The 18,603-nt window shown below is 43.6% G+C and overlaps 1 protein-coding gene and 1 long non-coding RNA gene across 11 annotated transcripts in view; one reads left to right on the top strand and one right to left on the bottom strand.

The window, feature by feature from the left end:
* Positions 1-18,603, bottom strand: part of LOC120097505 (uncharacterized) — a 98,254-nt gene that overhangs the window by 26,573 nt on the left and 53,078 nt on the right. For 2 of the 8 annotated variants that reach the window (XM_063275889.1, XM_063275893.1), the window contains one exon: positions 14,824-14,971. The exons of the other annotated variants lie outside the window; for them this stretch is intronic. The gene's annotated coding sequence lies outside the window, so the exon portion shown is untranslated. Of the gene's footprint in view, positions 1-14,823; positions 14,972-18,603 lie in introns of those variants that run through there. 8 annotated transcript variants of the gene reach the window in all.
* Positions 708-16,788, top strand: LOC108348413 (uncharacterized). Of its 3 annotated transcripts, none has more exons than XR_001841661.3 (3): positions 708-1,020; positions 1,392-1,604; positions 2,083-2,346. It is a non-coding gene; the product is annotated as an uncharacterized LOC108348413 (long non-coding RNA). The 3 variants fall into 3 exon arrangements; XR_001841660.3 differs by lacking the exon at positions 2,083-2,346 and adding an exon at positions 15,623-16,788 and having other exon boundaries at positions 717-1,020; XR_010058461.1 differs by lacking the exon at positions 2,083-2,346 and adding an exon at positions 15,623-16,788 and having other exon boundaries at positions 1,017-1,604.

Below are 18,603 nucleotides of genomic sequence, written 5' to 3'. Positions count from 1 at the left end.
TTGTCTAATTTATTATCTTATTACTCCTCTGGAACAGGATCAATTAATTACCCATTAAAGTATTTCAGCTGCGGAGATTTATTAGCGGCCCTCTGCATTTTAACAGATGATTAGTTATACATGTTTGTTTGCTCGAAGAGCAGAGACAAGCAAATGAATCGGCCATGGAGAGGGGAAAGGATTCAGTGAGAGGGAGCCGGGTGCAGCAGCAGGCAGCTAATGGGGCTCCTCTGCCTGGCGAAAATGGAGCAGTCAGTGACAAGAATTATCGACTCATTCGCTTGCGGTTTTGAGATAACCATATGTACAGGGAAAGGGGAGGGGGGAGGAGAAAAACCCTCACTCAACTGCTTTTTCCATTCAATAAATTCGCTTCGGAATATATTGGATTGGGGTTTGATGGCTATTTCGTGTTTTCCAGAGTGCTGACACTGGTATGATTCAGTAATTATTGTTTCTTTTTAAGTTATTGCTGTAATTTTGCTCTCTAAGATCCCAATCAATTTCTGCCTCTCAAGGGCACGCTTGAAAAGCGATATTTGAAAACAGCCCTCTGATAGATTGTGCTGCGAGACAGTGGCTGAGACAAATAGCCTAATCTGGCACAAATTAGCTTGGCTTCCACAGATAGTTTTATACAGCAATGTAAATTATATTGTCAGGCCCAGTCACTTTCCTGCTTAGAGTGCAGCTAACAAGGAACCATGGAGACGTGATTGGTGCGGCTGCGCCCTCCCAGGGCTGCTGCAGAGCCATTTGTAAGGAGAGAGAGAGAGAGAGAGAGAGAGAGAGAGAGAGAGAGAGAGAGAGAGAGAGAGAGAGAGAGAGAGAGAGAGAGAGAATGGGCATACATCAGCGTCTTGGTTAACAAAAGCAAGGTGGTCCAGTGTGCTAGAACAGGAGGTGCGGATTGGACAAGGCAGCGTGGAACTAAGCCACTGGAAGGAGAAGCTCTGGAATGTGGGTTGAGCTGGTCCAATCCCTGGGAGAGAGGCAAGACAGAGAAACAGTGCTCTGTTGGTAAGTAGCGGCAGAGAGGCCACGGTCAACCGCAAGCTCCTCTCCTCCAAGAGAAACAAATGGTTTCAAGGGGTCTGGGTCAGGCCGGAATGAGATGTGCTGAGCTGAGCTGGATGAAAATGTGCTGAGCAGATCCGCCAGCTGGCCATGCGGACCATCGGGGGAAGGGCCTGGCAGGAAGCACTAGCCAGCACAGGGCAGGCACCCTCCCAGCTTCTTCTCTGCCTTTTACTCTAAGTGGGTCCCTCTGGACACCATTCCCAGCAGCTGGCTAGTCCTTTCCCCTTTCTGTGACATCCAGAGCCCTCTGTCTCCTCTGACTATGGGCATTTCTCTTTCTCTGTCCCTTCACCACCTGTGCCCTCTCCAAGTTCATCGTCGGACTCCTTTCTGGGACTTGGCTTGGAACAACGCTGCCTCGCTGTCACTTCCTATCAGACCGATTGGCTCTTGACTTCTCAGAGATGCCTGAATTCTGGGAGAGGAGCAGAGCCCTGCCTCAAGGGTGAGAACTACTGCTTTTAAGAAGCCCTCAGAACTCTCCTGGACCAGAAACACAGAAGCCAATCAGTGGATGAGGAGAGGTAAGTAGAGGCAAAGGCAGGGTATCCGTGAGTGCAGAGCTGACACACCTAGCCCTGTGTAGAGGTTGAGATGCTGAGGAAACAATCTATTCCTATTCATAAAGGATGCTGAGTTTGGATATTTGCAGCCTTAGGACTGGAGGATGTAGGGCTGCACTGGGGCAGCCCTTCGCAGTCAAAGGCTCATCTTCACAGAATGTTTAAATAACATGGCAGAAGGGCTCTAACAGAAACAGCTTCTGCACAACCAAATGTCCCAGCTTCCTTGTCTAATAATGGGTCAAAACCCCTCACTGATAACAAGGAAGATTTTGGAGTTGAATTTAGTGCCCCATGCCCAGCCCAGCTATCATCTATTATTTTTGGAAATTCTTAGGCAAGTTCTCTCACCTCTCTGCTTCCTTCCTTCCTTCCTCTCCCTTCCTTCCTTCCTTCCTTCCTTCCTTCCTTCCTTCCTTCCTTCCTTCTTACTCCCCAGTACTCTGGGGGCTCTGTTGCTACCTCTGCCTCATCTACTGGAGAAGTGAAAGTCACAGGAATGAATGCTGGAACTTCAGCCTTGGCAAGGGTGATGGAACCATCGGATCCGATTGAAGGATACTGTTTGCAAGTGGAAGACTTTTACTTCTTCAGTCCTAATAAGTGACAGTTTAACCACACCAGATGCTTTGCATGACTTGTGCTTCCTAAATTGGCTAATTCTATAAAAGCAAACAATAAATGCATGATAATACAAGCAAAACAACAGCATATCAGACACTTATTCCAAATGGCCCCCCTAATGAGAAGGGTAGCTCTCTTTCAAGCAATGACAGAGGCCCAGCATCCTTCCAACTTGTGGCTCCTTTATCTTCACCCTACAGGTTCCTATTTGCTGTGGTTTGTTTTCCCTTGAACACACACACACACACACACACACACACACACACACACACACACACACAAAACAAAAAAAAACTATATCATCTCTGCAGAGAAGGACTATGCAGGCTTGTCCATGGAAGGGTAGGTATTTCTCTAGGCCAAGATGAGAACTATTTGTAAACCGCTTCTCCTTGGCACTGACTGGCAGACTCACATACATATGCTTGTACTACAGAGATGAAGTAAGAATGACAACTGGTCACTCGTGACACACAATTACAATATTATCCGACCCCAGACCAGGTGGGGAAAATGAGACATCATGTCCAAAGTCACAGGGCTATAGAAACAGAGCTATAATTTAAAGGTAGTTACTACACCCTGCCAATTTATACCACACAAGAAAACAAAACCTAACCAAGAACAAAGATCTTGGACAATGCCATCACTCATTTTCCCTAAGACTCAAGTTTGAAACATAGGATTCAACCACCTACTTCTAAGCAGAGCACTAAACAAACTCAGGAAACAGAGTTTACTTCCTTTGAGAGCGTTGGTGGAGATCACTGCACAATGTTTCATATAGTGAACTATGACTCAAGGAGGTTAGTGACTTGTTTAAAGTCGCACAGCTAAGTAGGCACCAAGCAAGAAGGTAACCTCGTGTTCTCACTCTGTGTCAAGGGATGCTCAGCCCCACAATCTTTTTATCCCAGGAGACTTTTCACATCATAACATGAAACAAAATCAGAGACTATCATACTCCCAACGGTTGGTCTGCTTGGAACCCCATGCCTTCGTTGCTTTCCCTGAGGAAGCAGAGAGGGATGAATCTTCAAGCCTAGCTAGTTTTCTGCATTAGATACTACCCAGGACCCAAGACCAGATCCTTCCTCTTCCTCAATGAACCTAATCGTGTCCATAGGCTAAACTAATCAAGATATCTCTCCTCTTGGGTGTACTATGACTTGTCTCCTAGGCGACTCCAAATCCTGTCAGGTTGACAATATCACAACCTGGTACCAATTATCGGAGCCTAGGAAGGTGAATATTTTGAGAAGCACACCATCTCTTTCCCCTACAAAGATGAGCCAACAAGATCAAATATTCCACCAGTTGTAGAGGTTAGGAGAGTGCATAAATTCATGGGCCAAAAGGAGACAAAAACGACAACCCATCGTATGAACGTCCTTAGTAGCTAAGATAAATCCTTAAATCCAATAGCATCTGCTAGATAGAAAGAAGCATCTCTGGATGAGTAAATTAAAGTATTCTCCATTTTCCCACCGAGAAGTAGAATCTAGGTAACTCCTGGGCAGAAAGGAAAGACTATCCTCTCCTGAAGGGGCTCTAGCATGCCCAAGCATGGCAAACATGAAACCTTTACCTTTCTCCCCCATTCCCTCTGCCTTACTAAAGCCCATTAGATTACATCCCTAAAGCTAACCACCAAGATATAGTCCCTTATTTGGCCACTTCCGCCCCCCTCCCCCACCCCGACCCCAGTCCAGCTATCAAAGTATTAAAATCTAACATCAAAAGCCCCATTTTGTCTCACCTAATTAACACGACCAATCAAAACAAAGTGACTCATCCTAACACTGGTTTCCTCTGTTCTCTTTAGAAAGTGCCATTTGCCCCTGGGCCAGATGTCTCCCCTCTATCCAGAGGCAGGCCTTTGTCCCTCCAGAGCAAATATCCCTTCCCTGTCACCCTTGTTCCTTTCCTTTCCTCCCTTGATCTCTAGCTCCTGTGTTTATCCCGTATTCCCTTCCCTTTGTACCTTTAGAGCAAATAAATCTCCTTCGTGTTGAGAACTTGGTCTTGGGATGTCTTGTGCCAACTCTGGATCTTTGACCTGTTTCCCTATTCACTGTTTTCATTTAATTTCTTTTATCTTTGCAAAGTTACATAGAAGCAATTAATCAACACAATTTGTCATTGAAATCATCACAAGTAACTTCACATAAGCTTCCTTCATTGAATCAATCTTCTTTTCTCTAGACACTAAAATGTACAGTCTTCTAAGAACTAATATTGTACTATTTACGCAAAACATAAGAAAACATTGCCACTCTTTAGGCACTGGAACCACCTCACCCCATTGCAAACGTTGAGTGTATCATCCAGACACATCTATTGTACCATAGACCCTACAAGACGTGATTTTAATTTATAAAGTGGTATGTGCATCTTAAAGAAATAAGAAATGCTGTTTTCTATTTATACCAGGTTATTTACTTACCATTTTGATGCTCTTTCTTCCTGAAGACCTACTTTTCCATATGGCTAGCATCTTCTTTGAATCTAAAGAATTCTGTAACATCTGCTGTAGCGTGGGTGTGTTAACATTCCATTTATACCTGAGATGAATGAATTTAAAAATAGGAAAGCTTTGCCTTGGCTCCTGGTTTCAGAGATATCACTGTGTGGCAGCATGGCACCATTGCTTTGGGCCTGAGATGGCACAGTATGTCATGTTGGGTGGGCATGTTGGAGGAAGTCTAATCACTTCATGGTAGCAGAAAAGCAGATACAGGGATATCTGGGTATGCCCTCCAAAGGCACATACCTAATGACTTAACTTCCTCCCACTATGCCTCATGTCTTCATGGTCCTAGCAACTCCCAATACTCAGAAGTTGGGGGGCCAAGCCTTTGGCATATGGGCCTTTGAGGGACTTTCAAGTTTTTCCCAGTTCAAACAATCTTGCTTAATCTAAAGGTTCCCACGCATTGCCTATGTTGTTAAATAGTATTCACACTCGATGTAATCTGGGTGAACAGGTCTCTTTTGTTTTCTCACACACATCATACATCCATTTGGCGATGGGCTTCTATCATGTTTGGAACTCCAGTAGATTATCGATTTATATGCACTATGTCCTTTTTCTCAAGATTTTCAAGAGTTTTACTTTTTGTCAAGGTTTGTGGACAGTTAGACTGAGAGGCTCCCTAGCATAATCTTCTTCATATATATCTGGCTTTGGATTCACGAAGATTCTTCAATGTATGAACTTGGGCCATTTATCAAATTTAGGAAATCTGTGAGGACTGGTTTCTACTTGTCATTTTCAACATCTTATATACATATCATGTGGAATTTGACATTTGTAGAGTATACTTTTGCTTATTATATCCTTCTTTTGATCCACTTTTGCAACACTAAGCATGCGTTAGACATTTTGACTTTGTTTCACAATGTCTGAGATGCTGTTCATTAGTTTGCTCTTTTCTATTCTTAGGCCTAGAGACTCTTACCTCCCTCTGCAATTTCACTGAATCCTCTGATGTCACATCCATCCTTCTTAAGCGGTTACTGCAGTTTTGCTCCTAAAATTCTGTTCCGAGGTTTTATTTAGTGTATTGTGTCTCCACTAAGATTCTACCTTTTCTTCCTTTGAGTCATACTTTCTCCTATATTGATGAGTATATATTCAGTAATTTTAACTACATAATCAATTTTTTATGGGCTGTATTTCCTCCACATCCTTTTACTCTTTCCGTATTAAAATTTGGGGATTATATTCTAGACAGTGTGAGTATTCTAGACATTGTGGTTCCTCTGAATTATTTTGTATTTTTTGAAGATTATTGAGCTGTTGTTGATGGAATAGAGGACTCAGATGACAAACTATCTCATGGGCGGCTCTCTAAATCTCAGTTCGGTTCTTCTATCTTTAGCTGAGCTGTTTGGATGGTGCCCCATATGCACTTGATCCTCAAGTTAGACAGAGAGTGGTACAGGGTTTATAGTTAGTAGCTATCATTGCCTAAACCTCTGTCATGTGTTTCTTCAAGCCAGAGGCACCATAGGTTTTCTATGGGAATTTGACCCAGCTACCCCCATGTGATGCTAACTTCAGATGTGGCCATAATAACCAGAAAAGTTATCCAATACTCTTCCTTTTTATCTAAAGAATTTTCCAAAATTGATAGATGTGAGTACTTGGGTTTTAAAATTTTAAATCTTGCCTAGAGCTCATGGTTAGTATTTATAGAGAGTTGGTATAATATTGCCCTACTTCTCTGTAGCAAAAGGAGAATTCACCACCTCTCAGCTACTTGTCCTACAGTATATTATAAAAGTTGCTACTCTATTCACAATAGCCAAGAAATGATAATAGCTTATAGATGAACCCTATAGGACTTGTTGGCCAGGGATCCTCAAATATTGCTGATGAGTGTCATTGTTCTTGGTCATCCTTCAGAACTTCACAGTAACACCATGTTGCTGAAGACCTCACATACTTAAGCCACTCAATATGGAGAAACCAAACTGCTACTGACATGGAAGCTTTATCCCCACTAGATAGCTTTCACAGTGCTGAAAGGTGTTATGTGTGTTACTGTGTGAGAAAATGTTTGCCATTCTTAACCAGCTGCCAACCATTTTTATCTTTAGATGAAAACAAACTCAAAAGATTTATTGACCCTCATCTGCTTATCACTCATTAACTACTTTGCCTCTACCAACTTGAAGTTTTTCCCCTAAACTATTTATACCTTTTAAGTTAAGGTATACAAATAAATATTAAAAAAAATTAAAGTTAAAAAAAATCTTATCCAGCTGTGAGCTCTAGGAGTTATAACAGTTATCTACCTAGCAAAATAAGCTCATCGATGCAATAGTGGCACCTCTGGTATGGGAGCTACCAACCACTCACTGATCGATTTTAAGGTCCAGATCCCAAAATGGAACCCATACCTGGCACAGTTATAGAGGCCAAGAACCTATAGCTAGATAGGTCCTAGGTCCTAGGAGAGAACCTACAACCACTGATTCCTGACTTGTCATTATATCCATATACTAGCACATCTTTCAGACCTCATCAGGAAAGCCTCTCTTGGCAGTAGATAGTAATTAACACAGAGATCAATAACTGGTTAGTGTATATAAATGACTGTGGGGTCCCCAGTCTTAAGTAGAATATCCATATCGCACACCCTTCCTCCTAAGACTCAGGGATCACGGTAGAAGAGGCAACAAGACTTGAAGAGGCAGAGGCAGTGAATGACTACAAGGCAACATTGTTCTCTGGGCACAGCAGCACAGTTTTGGCCTATGAACTCCTAGCAGTTGTGACAGAATGTACAAGCTCAAGCCACACAAAATCCCTCCATGGAGGTGGAGGAGGAGCATAAAGTAGCATCTATAGTCGAGGAAGTTTCGGTAATTGAAAGCTGCCAGGGAAGGAGGTGTTAGCTTTTTCTAAGGGTGTGGTCCTTGGTGGTCCCTGGTCCACCTAACATGCTTCAGTGGATGACCACATACCCAAGAGTATAGAAGCAGCACAAATGGGACTCTATAGGTTTTTTTTTAATGAAAATATAGTTAATTGAATATGAAGTAGAGAATAGATCTGGAAGAAGATGGAAGAGGGGATAAATGCAAATCAAATCATAATTTATAAAGTTCTCAAAAATTAACATAAAAACCTTTCCAGAGCTTTCAGAAGCAAAATGGAGTGCTTGTGATAAAGGTGTTAAAGACCATCATCTGGTTACAAATGCAGATGACATCAGGCCTTTAATGTGTATCAACTGCAACATCTTTGGCATGTCCACAGGCATTTATTGATCTTCTACTCTTTGCCAACCAGGGAATTTCCAAACAAGGCTCCCGGTGGGTATCACATGACAAGACTTTCCCATTGCTAAATAATATGAATAAATAATAAACCACTCTAAACATAGTTAATAATAACATCTACAATTCTATGCGCACTGGGTACTCCGACTGTAATCCTTACAATTCAGCATTTCTCTCTTCATTATACACCCAGGGTGATGAAGTAGAAAATAATCAGATACCAGAGTCACACAGGCTTTGGTTTATCTCAGTGTTGATGGACACTGGGTAAATAGTACCTCCAAAGACAAATAAATGACTTACTGTCTATGAACCTCAGTTAACTTACCTATAGCATTAAGCTTTCAAGACTAATAAGCGGTACTAATAAGAAATAAAAACATCAGTTAGGGAACCCTGCCCATAACTGCTATTACTAACTTTACAGATGGAAAGAAAAACTTCAGATTGGAACATTTAGGTAACTTGCTACAATTAGATTAGGATGCTGTTTGTCATCTGACTGGAAGAACTGGGTTTCAAATCCATTCTTTCTTCTCAGTTGGCTGCATTCTCTTCATAATCGCCACTAATTATTGAACACCTATTGTGTCTAAAGCACTACCCTAGGTTTGTGCATATCAGGAGCCAAACCAAAAGCTAACCAAATATTAAAAAGGCAAGATTTACAGTCAGGGGAGGCTCGTTTGGTAAATTGCTTGCCATGCAAATGTTCAGACTCAGAGTTCAACTCGTTAGAAGCCATATTAAAAAGCTATATATTTGGTGACACGCATTTGTAATGACAGCTGGTTAGGTGCATACCAATAGATCCTGGGCTCACTGACCAACCAGCCTAGACTAGAAGGCAAGCTCCAGGCCAGTGAGAAAGGCTAGCTCAAAAAACAAGGGGATAGCTCAAGTAACAGTACTCATGGTTAGTCTTTGGCCTACCCACAAACACACACACACACACACACACACACACATGTACAATACACATACACAGACACACACACACACACACACACACACACACACACACATTTTTTTCCATCCCAGGATCTTCGGAACTGCAAGCCTTTGAGATAATTCTTCCTATGCATGGTTGAAGTCTTCCTTTAAGGAAAGCCATGTCTTGAATAAAGACCTTCTACTAGAGAGAGAGACACCCTGGTTGTTCTATAGGGGCAGGGTTCAGTAAATGACGACCAGTGCCCTCTCCACTCTAGAACATGTTTAAAATGTTCAGATGGAGTGGTGGAGAGAATTAAATTTGAACAGACAAATATCCACGACACTGTTCTACCAGTAACAGGGACAATAGAGTCTTCTGTTCCCTTCTGTGCACATGAGAGAGCCAGGCTGGGTATTACTCACACATTTTATGTCTTGCATGTCAATCAAGTCCCAAGTTATAATAAAGCTTCCTTTGTCAACCCTGTCATTAGTGGGTTCAGGATTCTTGAGGAGTGTATACAAACCTCCCACACCCACACAGTTATTTAAAGTGATTGCTGAAGTCACTTAAAAGCCATTATCTAGTCTGTTGGCCAGACTCCACCTCTCTCCTACATAACATGGCATATCGTATTGTTTCTGCTTATTATCTCATAATTGTTGACTTATAGGTGTTTTTAAAATCTTGCTAACATTGTCAGTCCTGTTGGCCTTTCTATCCATTGCATTTAGATGTTCAACAAATAATTATCAAATGACTACCTACACTAAATGCAAACTCAGAATTAGCAGGATTGTGCCTCTCTCTCTCTCTCTCTCTCTCTCTCTCTCTCTCTCTCTCTCTCTCTCTGTGTGTGTGTGTGTGTGTGTGTGTGTGTGTGTATCTGATGTGACTCTGTGTGTGTAAGAGTTGCAGGTGTGTGCATGCCTTAATACAAGGGTCAAAGTCAGGTGACAGCATCAGCTGTCAGTCCTCATCTTCCACATGATCTGAGATGGAGTCTCTTTGTTGTTGCTGTGATTATACCAAACATGCTGGCCTTTGAGCTTCCAGGGACCTTGCTTTTATTCTTATAAAGACAACATTTAATTGGGGCTGGCTTGCAGGTTCAGAGGTTCAGTCCATTATCATCAAGGTGAGAACATGGCAGCATCCAGGCAGGCATGGTGCAGGAGGGGCTGAGAGTTCTACATCTTCATCTGAAGGCTGCTGGCAGAATACTGGCTTCCAGGCAGCTAGGAAGCTAGGTCTTAAGGCAACAGTGACACACATACTCCAACAAGACCACACCTACTCCCACAGGGCCACACCCTCTAATAGTGCCACTCTCCAGGGACCTTCCTGTCTCTGACTACCATCTTCTTGTAGGAGCACAGGGATCAGAAATGTCCCCTACTGGGCTCAGCTTTTCTGCATGTGTGTTCTCAGGATTGCACTCAGGTCCCTGTGCTTGCACGGCCAGCAATTAACCCACTATCCAGTACATTCTATTTTCTTTCATATCCTGGGACAGAGACCAAATTCCTGGTTCTGGGCTATAGAGACCTGGCTGTTTTGTTTGTTCAATGGAAGGCATGTTGCTTCACCAAACCTCAGCTTGAAGACCTGTAAAGTGCTAATAATCTATTTGACATCTCTGAAAAGGGTCTTCCAAAGGTCAATTGAGGTTATATAATTAAAAGTAAAGGCATATAACCTTACACAGGAGTGATCGTTATCAAAATTGTGTTTAGCCTGTCATTTATATTTATAACAAATCCTCCTCCCATTACAAATGATTCGTAATATATTACAAACCATTTCATAATCAGAAGCTGTTGTTGCCCTGATTGCTGTGTTTAATTAAGCAGGGCGTCATTATTTACTGGTTTTGTAAGTGAGTCAAGAATTCTTTGAAGTTACCAGGTTTCTGCCAAATGATCTCCTGTGTTTCATTTATCAAACAAGGAATCCCCCCCGACCTTCCTGGGACTTACAATAGAGCTACAAATTCTGATAGATCCCAGCCCCTAAGTTATTGATCAGTGTTAGTAACAATGAACAAGGTGTGGTAGAAGCACAAGACAAGGAGAAGACTAGCAGACTAAAGCAAGTCTCATTGACAAAAGCCAGCCTGAAGAGAGCTCTCTGGAGGAGAAATAGAAGTTTCTTAAGCAAGGGAATGGAGCTGGAGTCATGTTCCTGCAGAGAGAAGTAGTTATGGAATCTCAAAGCCAAGGGTTGGCACACTGATGTTAGGAGTCTCAGGATGTCAGTCAGCACTGGAGAGGATCAAAACCAGAGGCAAGAGATGAACCAGAGGCAGAGGACTTATTTTCTTGGGTCATGGTAGGTTTTGTAAGCATATGAAGAATGCAGGCATCCACACTGCGATCCTCTTCCCACCACCTTACAGTTACTGGACATCTCATAGGCATACTACTCCCCCACCTCCCCATCCCTCCACCATCCCCCCCCACAACCCCCACCCAGAATTCTGAGCAGAGTGTGTAAGAGAACTAGGTTCCCGTCCCACCTAACAGTCCGTTTGCAACAATGTAGCCAAGGGGCCCCATGTGGTAAGAAGTTACAGAATCTCAGGGCAATCTTTGTCAAAATCTCACAGCGGCCACAGAAGCTGTGAGAAATTGATAAAAAAAAAATGGTCCTGCAAAGAAGAAAAAGTGAGTAGAAACTCAGACACTTCCACAGAAGGGGCAGCCATCAAACCTGAAGTGGACAAAGCAAACTAAGAAATGACTAGAAAGGAGAACAAACCCAACGTGATGTTCTAAGGAGAGGGGCTAGCTTATAGGGAGTAGAGACGATGCCGATTACAGTCAATGTTTGGTAGCTCATAGATGGCTATGGGGAATAGTTTTAATCCATGAAGTGAGGCCAGAAGCCACCCAACGTGAGCTTAGCTGCCACAGGACTAAGTGTGTCATGGCCGCTCAGAAAGGGTGGCTGGGGAACTACAAGAAGTAGTTGATCCAGAGATAAGGAATGGCGTTAGCTGTATCTTTTTAATTGGAGAGATTCAGAGGGAGGAGAGAGCAGCGATGGCTTGTGCAGAGGACCCAGGTTTCGTTCCCAGCATCCATATCCTTTAGTTCACAATCATTCCTACTACGGGGGATCTGATGCTTCCTTCTGGCCTCTATGGTTTCTGCAAATATGGGAACAAACCAAATTCAGACAGACAGACAGACACATTGACAGACACACACACACACACACATGGAGAGACAGACAGACAGACAGAAATAATAAGTCTCTTTTTTAAAAGGTGGAGATTCAGACACATTTATGTGCTAAAGATGAAGGAGAGCATGGATATCGTATGGAGTTCTAGATCACACAAAACTGAGCAAAACTGAAGTGACCTAGGGTTAAGTAGAGGATCCAGTCACAAAGAGGAGTTGAAAGATGGTGGCATCCGCCTTTACAGACAGGACAGAGTTCATCTAACCAAACCTCTGGCTAGCAGGAAAGAAGATGCCTCATTGAAAACACCAAGCCATGCACTTAACTGTCTGGAGGGAAAAATAGTTTTCCAAGCAAGGAAAGGTGGTGGGGCTGGGACTGATGGGGCCGTGTAATGAGCACGTGAATCAGTACCTACTCATACAGATTTGAAGACAATCAAACTAGTAGAGGCTAAACAATGAAGCTCTCTGCATCAAATCATGCTACTGATACATCTATTTAAGCTGCATAGACACCTCACCCAAGACCGAGACAAAGAGCTCCCGGACGGCAAACTTTCATTGACGTTCTAGTACTTAATGGTACTCTGTAAATGTCCTAGGATTGCATGGACCCATGAAGCTTGAACCGGGAAGCTATACACAATGGCTTTGCTTGGATGGGTGGTGGATTTGGGGGGGGGGGTTGTTTTGAATTTTGCTTTTGTTTTTGTTTGTCTCGGGTTTGTTGTTGTTGTTTGTTTGTTTTTGACCAATGCCTTTACCTCCAGGAGGTAACAAGACATATTTAAAACTCAAATATAGGGGCTGGGGATTTAGCTCAGTGGTAGAGCGCTTACCTAGGAAGCGCAAAGCCCTGGGTTCGGTCCCCAGCTCAAAAAAAAAAAAAAACTCAAATATAAATGCCCCTTCCATTTTTATATATAAATACATTTAACCTTGGGAACAATTGCACAAACTGTTGCACTCTTGAGTTCTGGAGGGACACAGTCGGTCCTCGGTGACCATACGTTTCACTTGTACTGATTTGATTAACTGTGAGCTGACAGTGTTGGGCTGGGCTGTCTTCCCTGAAATCATTCCTAAGCCATACCGTCTAACAACTGTTTATGTAACATTTTCATTGGCGTATGTATTATAAATAATGTAGAGGTAACATGTGGGTATATTAAGTTAAAGGCAACGAACGGCAGCTTACATGAAGGACTGGGACACCCATGGATTTGGGTGACCTCAGGGGTCCTAAAATCCAACCCCCGTGGATTCAGACTGAACACTTGATCTTTTCAGTAAAAACAAAAGGAATTGCAATTGTAACACATACCAGGATCAGGGAGGCTCCGGAAACTTCTGAAGCTGGGGACAGAAGGAACATGGGAAGAACTGTAGACTGATTAGCCAATCAGAAGAAGCTTGCCTTGAACCTCAGGTCATTTGATAGAATACTGACCTTCTCAGTCTATTGAGTTTGACAAAGTACAGGGCCTGCCTGTGTACCTTGCTCCTGGGATGTTTTAGTCGACTATGCTGTCTCTTAGAAGAAAGAGTAAGCATTTAATTGCACAAACGGTTTACAGTTCAGAGGTTTAGTCTGTCATCAGCATGGGAAAAGACATGATAGCACATAGGAAGGAATGGTGCTGGAGAAGGAGCTGGGATTTCTACCTCCAGATTTGTAGGCAGCGGGGAGGAAAGAGGCACTGGGCTTGGCTTGGGCTTCTAAAACCTCATAGCCTTTTCCCTTTAGCACACTTCCTCCAACAAGGCCACACCTACTCCAACAAGACCACACCACCTCATAATTTCAAATAGTGTCATTACCTAATGAGAAAGCATTCAAATCAAATACATAAGCCTATGAGAGCCATTCCACTCAAACCATCACAATTCCAGGGACCATTCCTATTCAAACCACTGCCACATGAGGTGAATTTCTCCTGAAGGAGAGTACTCCTGGAAAGGAAGTAAGCATCTGTCTATGCTCTCTCCCAAGTATTCATCTGAGCTCTAAAAATCACCCTACCTTGGTTTCTGAATGATGACACTGTTCAGTTGCTTTGTCAAACAGCCTAATCTGTTCCCTCAGGAGAGGAAACTGAAGGCCACTGGCAGACCCTGGAGAGCATATCTCTTTATTTTGTCACTCCACCTACCACTTCTGCATTGTGGGCTGGTGAGAACCCCAGCTTTCAGCCTTCCTCTGCATGCAGAACAGCAGAAAGGAAGGCCTTAGAACATGCAATGTCTGGTTCCAGAGACTCCACACACCCCGGTGTCTGAGCTGTGACCTTAAAGAAAGTACAATTACTCAAGGTTGTGACGTCCTGGCTCATGGCAGCAGACACTAGTATCAGAGCCTTGGATTACGGGGCCAACATTTCTTTTACATGGTTTTAATTGCTTTCTGTTGCTATGATAAAACACTATGATCATTAGCAACTTGGGGAAGAAAAGATTTATTTGGCTTATACCTCACACCACAGTCCAGCACAGAAGGAAGTTGGGGGAGGAACTCAAGGCAGAAATATTGTCTAAGCTAGGGTTTTACTGCTGTGAACAGACACCATGACCAAGGCAACTCTTATAAAGACAGTATTTAATTGGGGCTGGCTTACAGGTTCAGAGGTCCAGTTGAGTATCATCATGGCTTGCAGGTTTAAAGGTTCAGACAGTTATCATTAAGGCAGGAACATGGCAGTGTCCAGGCAGGTATGGTACAGTAGGAGCTGAGAGTTCTACATCTTCATCTGAAGGCCATTAGGAGAAGACTGGATTCCAGGTAGCTAGGACGAGAGTTTTAAAGCCCATGCCCACAGTGACACACTTCCTCTAACAAGGCCACAACTAGTCCAACAAGGCCACACCTCCTAATAGTGCCATTCCCTGGGCCAAGCTGATTCAAACCACCACAAATATGGAGGTAGGAACTGAAGCAGTAACCACAGAGGAATGCTGATTACTCCAGCCCCCTGGCTTTCTCAGTTTGTTTCCTTAGTCACTTCAGGACCTGCCCAGTGGGTATCACACACAGTGAACTGGGTCCTCCCACATCAAACTTCAGTCAAGAAAATGACCCCCACACTTGCCTACAGGCATTCTGGTGGAGGCATTTTCTCAGCTGAAGTTCCTCTTTTCAGATAACTCCAGCTCCTGTCAGACACACACACACACACACACACACACACACACACACACACACACACAAAACCAACTAGGACACACACCTTCTTCTTCATCTTCAGACACTCTCTAGTTTCCCTGGCCATTTCTCCTTGTTCTACTTCTTCAGAGAGGGAGAGGAAAATAAATCATATATCTCTATATATTATAAATAATCTACATTTTTCCCAAGGTACAAGCTTATTTAAGACAGAACCCGTCCTTGGGGGAAGGGAGCATGTAACTTTCTTCAATTTTCTCTTTTATCTTTTTAGGAAGAAACCTCTAAGACATCATTCAGAGACTCTTGAAGACTTCCTTCTGTATGCCAACACTCTGAAGAGCATCATTCACCACTGTCACTCCCACCCAAAAGAAACAATTCCCAGTATCTATCTCTTTCAAAGCAAGAGAGAGAAGCCAGTAAGCTTCGCCGCACCCAAAGCCACACCTTGTGGCAATGAAGCAAGCAGATCTTAGAAGTGGTCACTGTCCTTGGAGTAAGAGACCTATCTCCAGGACCTATTCATGTCTTCCAGGTAACATATACATATGTGTATACACTCATAAACTTGCACATACCAACACACACACACACACATACATTCACACACACACACAAACATATACATTCACACACACACAAACAAACATATACATTCACACACACACAAACACATACATTCACACACACACACAAACACATACATTCACACACACACACACACACACACACACACACACACACATTTACACACACCAGCAACAGCAGCAGCGGCAGCAGCAGCCCATACGCCCCAAATGAAAAGAGCCCATGCAAGAGAGGAGGAAATGCCCTTTATGTCTACAGGCTGCCTGCAGCAAAAGCATGCCTAAATGCAATAGGTTAAATATATTGCTGCCATTACACTCTGCAAGAAACACATTCCATAAAAAGGAAGGTGCTGTAAATTATACAAATATGATGCTAACAAGCCAGGAAACGCTCCGCTAATGAGGTCAGCTACAGAACTCCTGCAGCGCTGCAAATCATCTGCCAATCCTGCACATGAGGTACCAGAACAGCATTGGGTCAGCATTTTCTGAGCGGGCTTGTAACCTGCTGTTTGGTGTATGGTTACACAGGTAGATAAAAGGCCTCCGCATCTCCCCCTGCCCACGCCGCCCTCCCAAGTTTATTTGTGTGTCAAATATCCAAGTCACCAGATGAGCGTGCTCTGCATTAACGCACCTGACTATTACGCCCATTGTTCTCCTGCTCAGAGTGGAGAATTAGTCACTCAGATGTGTAAATATTGGTTACAGTTTTGAAGCATGCAAGCTTTCTGTTTCTATCGGCCCCATTCCTGGAGGAATTATGCATGCTGTTGGCACCGGGTTTTGTACACACTGTATTTGCTAAAGCTCTAAAAATCAAATAAACATGTTCTCGGCTCCTGAATTATTAGTCCATTCACCATCTTTCCCCGTTAGGAGGGGGACAATAAACACGCCGGAATGTGGCATTTAGGAACTGCAACAAGATTTCTGCTTGGCATTTACAAGTTGGGGAGCAATCGGGACACCCTTCCTGTGCTTTTGTCACACAGCTTTCAACACAGAGCCAAGACACCTTTGAAATCATCAAACCCTTGGCCAACAAGACCTTCATGTGGGGTCAAGATGTGGGCTCCACTTCCAGACAATCGTCAGACAAGGAGACGAGTACTTGTTCCGGGAGCAATGCAGATCCACCAGTGAACGATCTTTATCTCAAAACCAGTTCTAGCCAACTTCAGGAGACAGCTCTCTAATTTATTCCTCGGCAACCTGGAATTCCTTTGCTCTTGATCAGGAGGAAGAGGAGGTGACCAGCATGGAGAGTCCATGGACTCTGTGCACCATGCCCGGGTCCATCCAACATGCCAACGATCCCAGACTGACAGCCATTTCAGAAGAGAAGAGGGCTGCTTAGTTTTATAAGCTAATCCCATGGTTTCTTGGCACAGTTTCCCTTTACCAGGATCCAGAGCAATTAAAGTTTAACACCACCGAGGTTCACTGAGGGTGAACGCATAGAAATGCAAGGAGTTTAATGTGAGGTGCTCAAACGAACGCAAGTGAGCATCGAACAGGTAAATATAATCACAAAGATGCCTCCTACCTCCCCAGCACTGAGCACAGTGTTTATGGTAGGGCTCCACTTCAGAGCCAGCATCAGGGGTGGGGGGTGATATGCGCCCTATCTGCCTGGCTTAGTCCTAGTCGCAGACACCTGTTTATACTCCATCTCAAAGGCTTTATTGAGTCTGTGCTCTCCCCAGTCTCAGGGCCCTGCCGTGGATCTATTTGTATACACATACCGCAGGTTTTGGAAATAACTTCAGCGCATAAATGCTATTATTTCCAGCCGAGTCGGTGTAAACCATATTTACTACCCAAACACTCAGCTTAAAATCGAGCAGCAAGAAAACGGTAGCAGCAGCAGCAGCAGCAACAACAACAACAACAAAGAAATCGACGACAGCTACAAACTGCGGCCACAAATCAAAGGGGCCCATAGAGTAGCCTTCGGGTGCAAACAGGGGCGGAGGAAGAAGGCAGCCCGTGGTTTCATCCCACACATATGAGTAAACACCAAGATACTTAAGTCCCTGCTCTGGTTAAAATACAGTCTGCATGTGGAAGCCTGGGAGATGCAGAGGGTCTTGAAGAAGGTGCTGGCATAGAGGCACAGTGACCTTGGAAATTTGAACAGCCTAGTGTATCAGGAAATCCAGCGTCCATCAGTATACTTCTGGGCAGTTTCACTAACTCTACCCAGGCTCCTGAAGGAGCCAAGCAAGAGAAAAGACCTCGGCACCCATAACCCCATGTCAAGACTCTCCCTTGCCTTAAAAGTGTAAATTATTTTTCTGACTGCTCAAACCTAGAAAATTCAGGCCACACCACCACAGGCACACCCACCCCAAGGTCATTGTTTCCATAGTCATTACTGTTTGCTAGACAGTAAAAACTGCATTTGGCAACAGAAAGGAAAGCGGCACCTCTAAGACATTACGGTCTACTAAAGAAGTTTCAGAACTGCGACAGCCAGCGTGGTGGCTCGCACCTGGAGTCCTAGCAGCTGAGCTGAAGAAAGAGAATCACTGTAAGTTCAAGGCTGTCTCTGCCAACATGGTGTGCCCTAGGCCAGTCTCGTCTTCGTTTTGAATCCTTGTCACAGAATAAGAATGAGAATGAGGAGGAAGAAGAGAAGAAGAATGAGTGCTTAGGG

The sequence above is a fragment of the Rattus norvegicus genome, chromosome 16 (assembly GCF_036323735.1).
Source record: "Rattus norvegicus strain BN/NHsdMcwi chromosome 16, GRCr8, whole genome shotgun sequence".
NCBI classification, from domain to species: Eukaryota; Metazoa; Chordata; class Mammalia; order Rodentia; family Muridae; genus Rattus; species Rattus norvegicus.
Note: the sequence above shows the minus strand (reverse complement) of the source record. Positions and strands in the feature narration are given on the sequence as shown.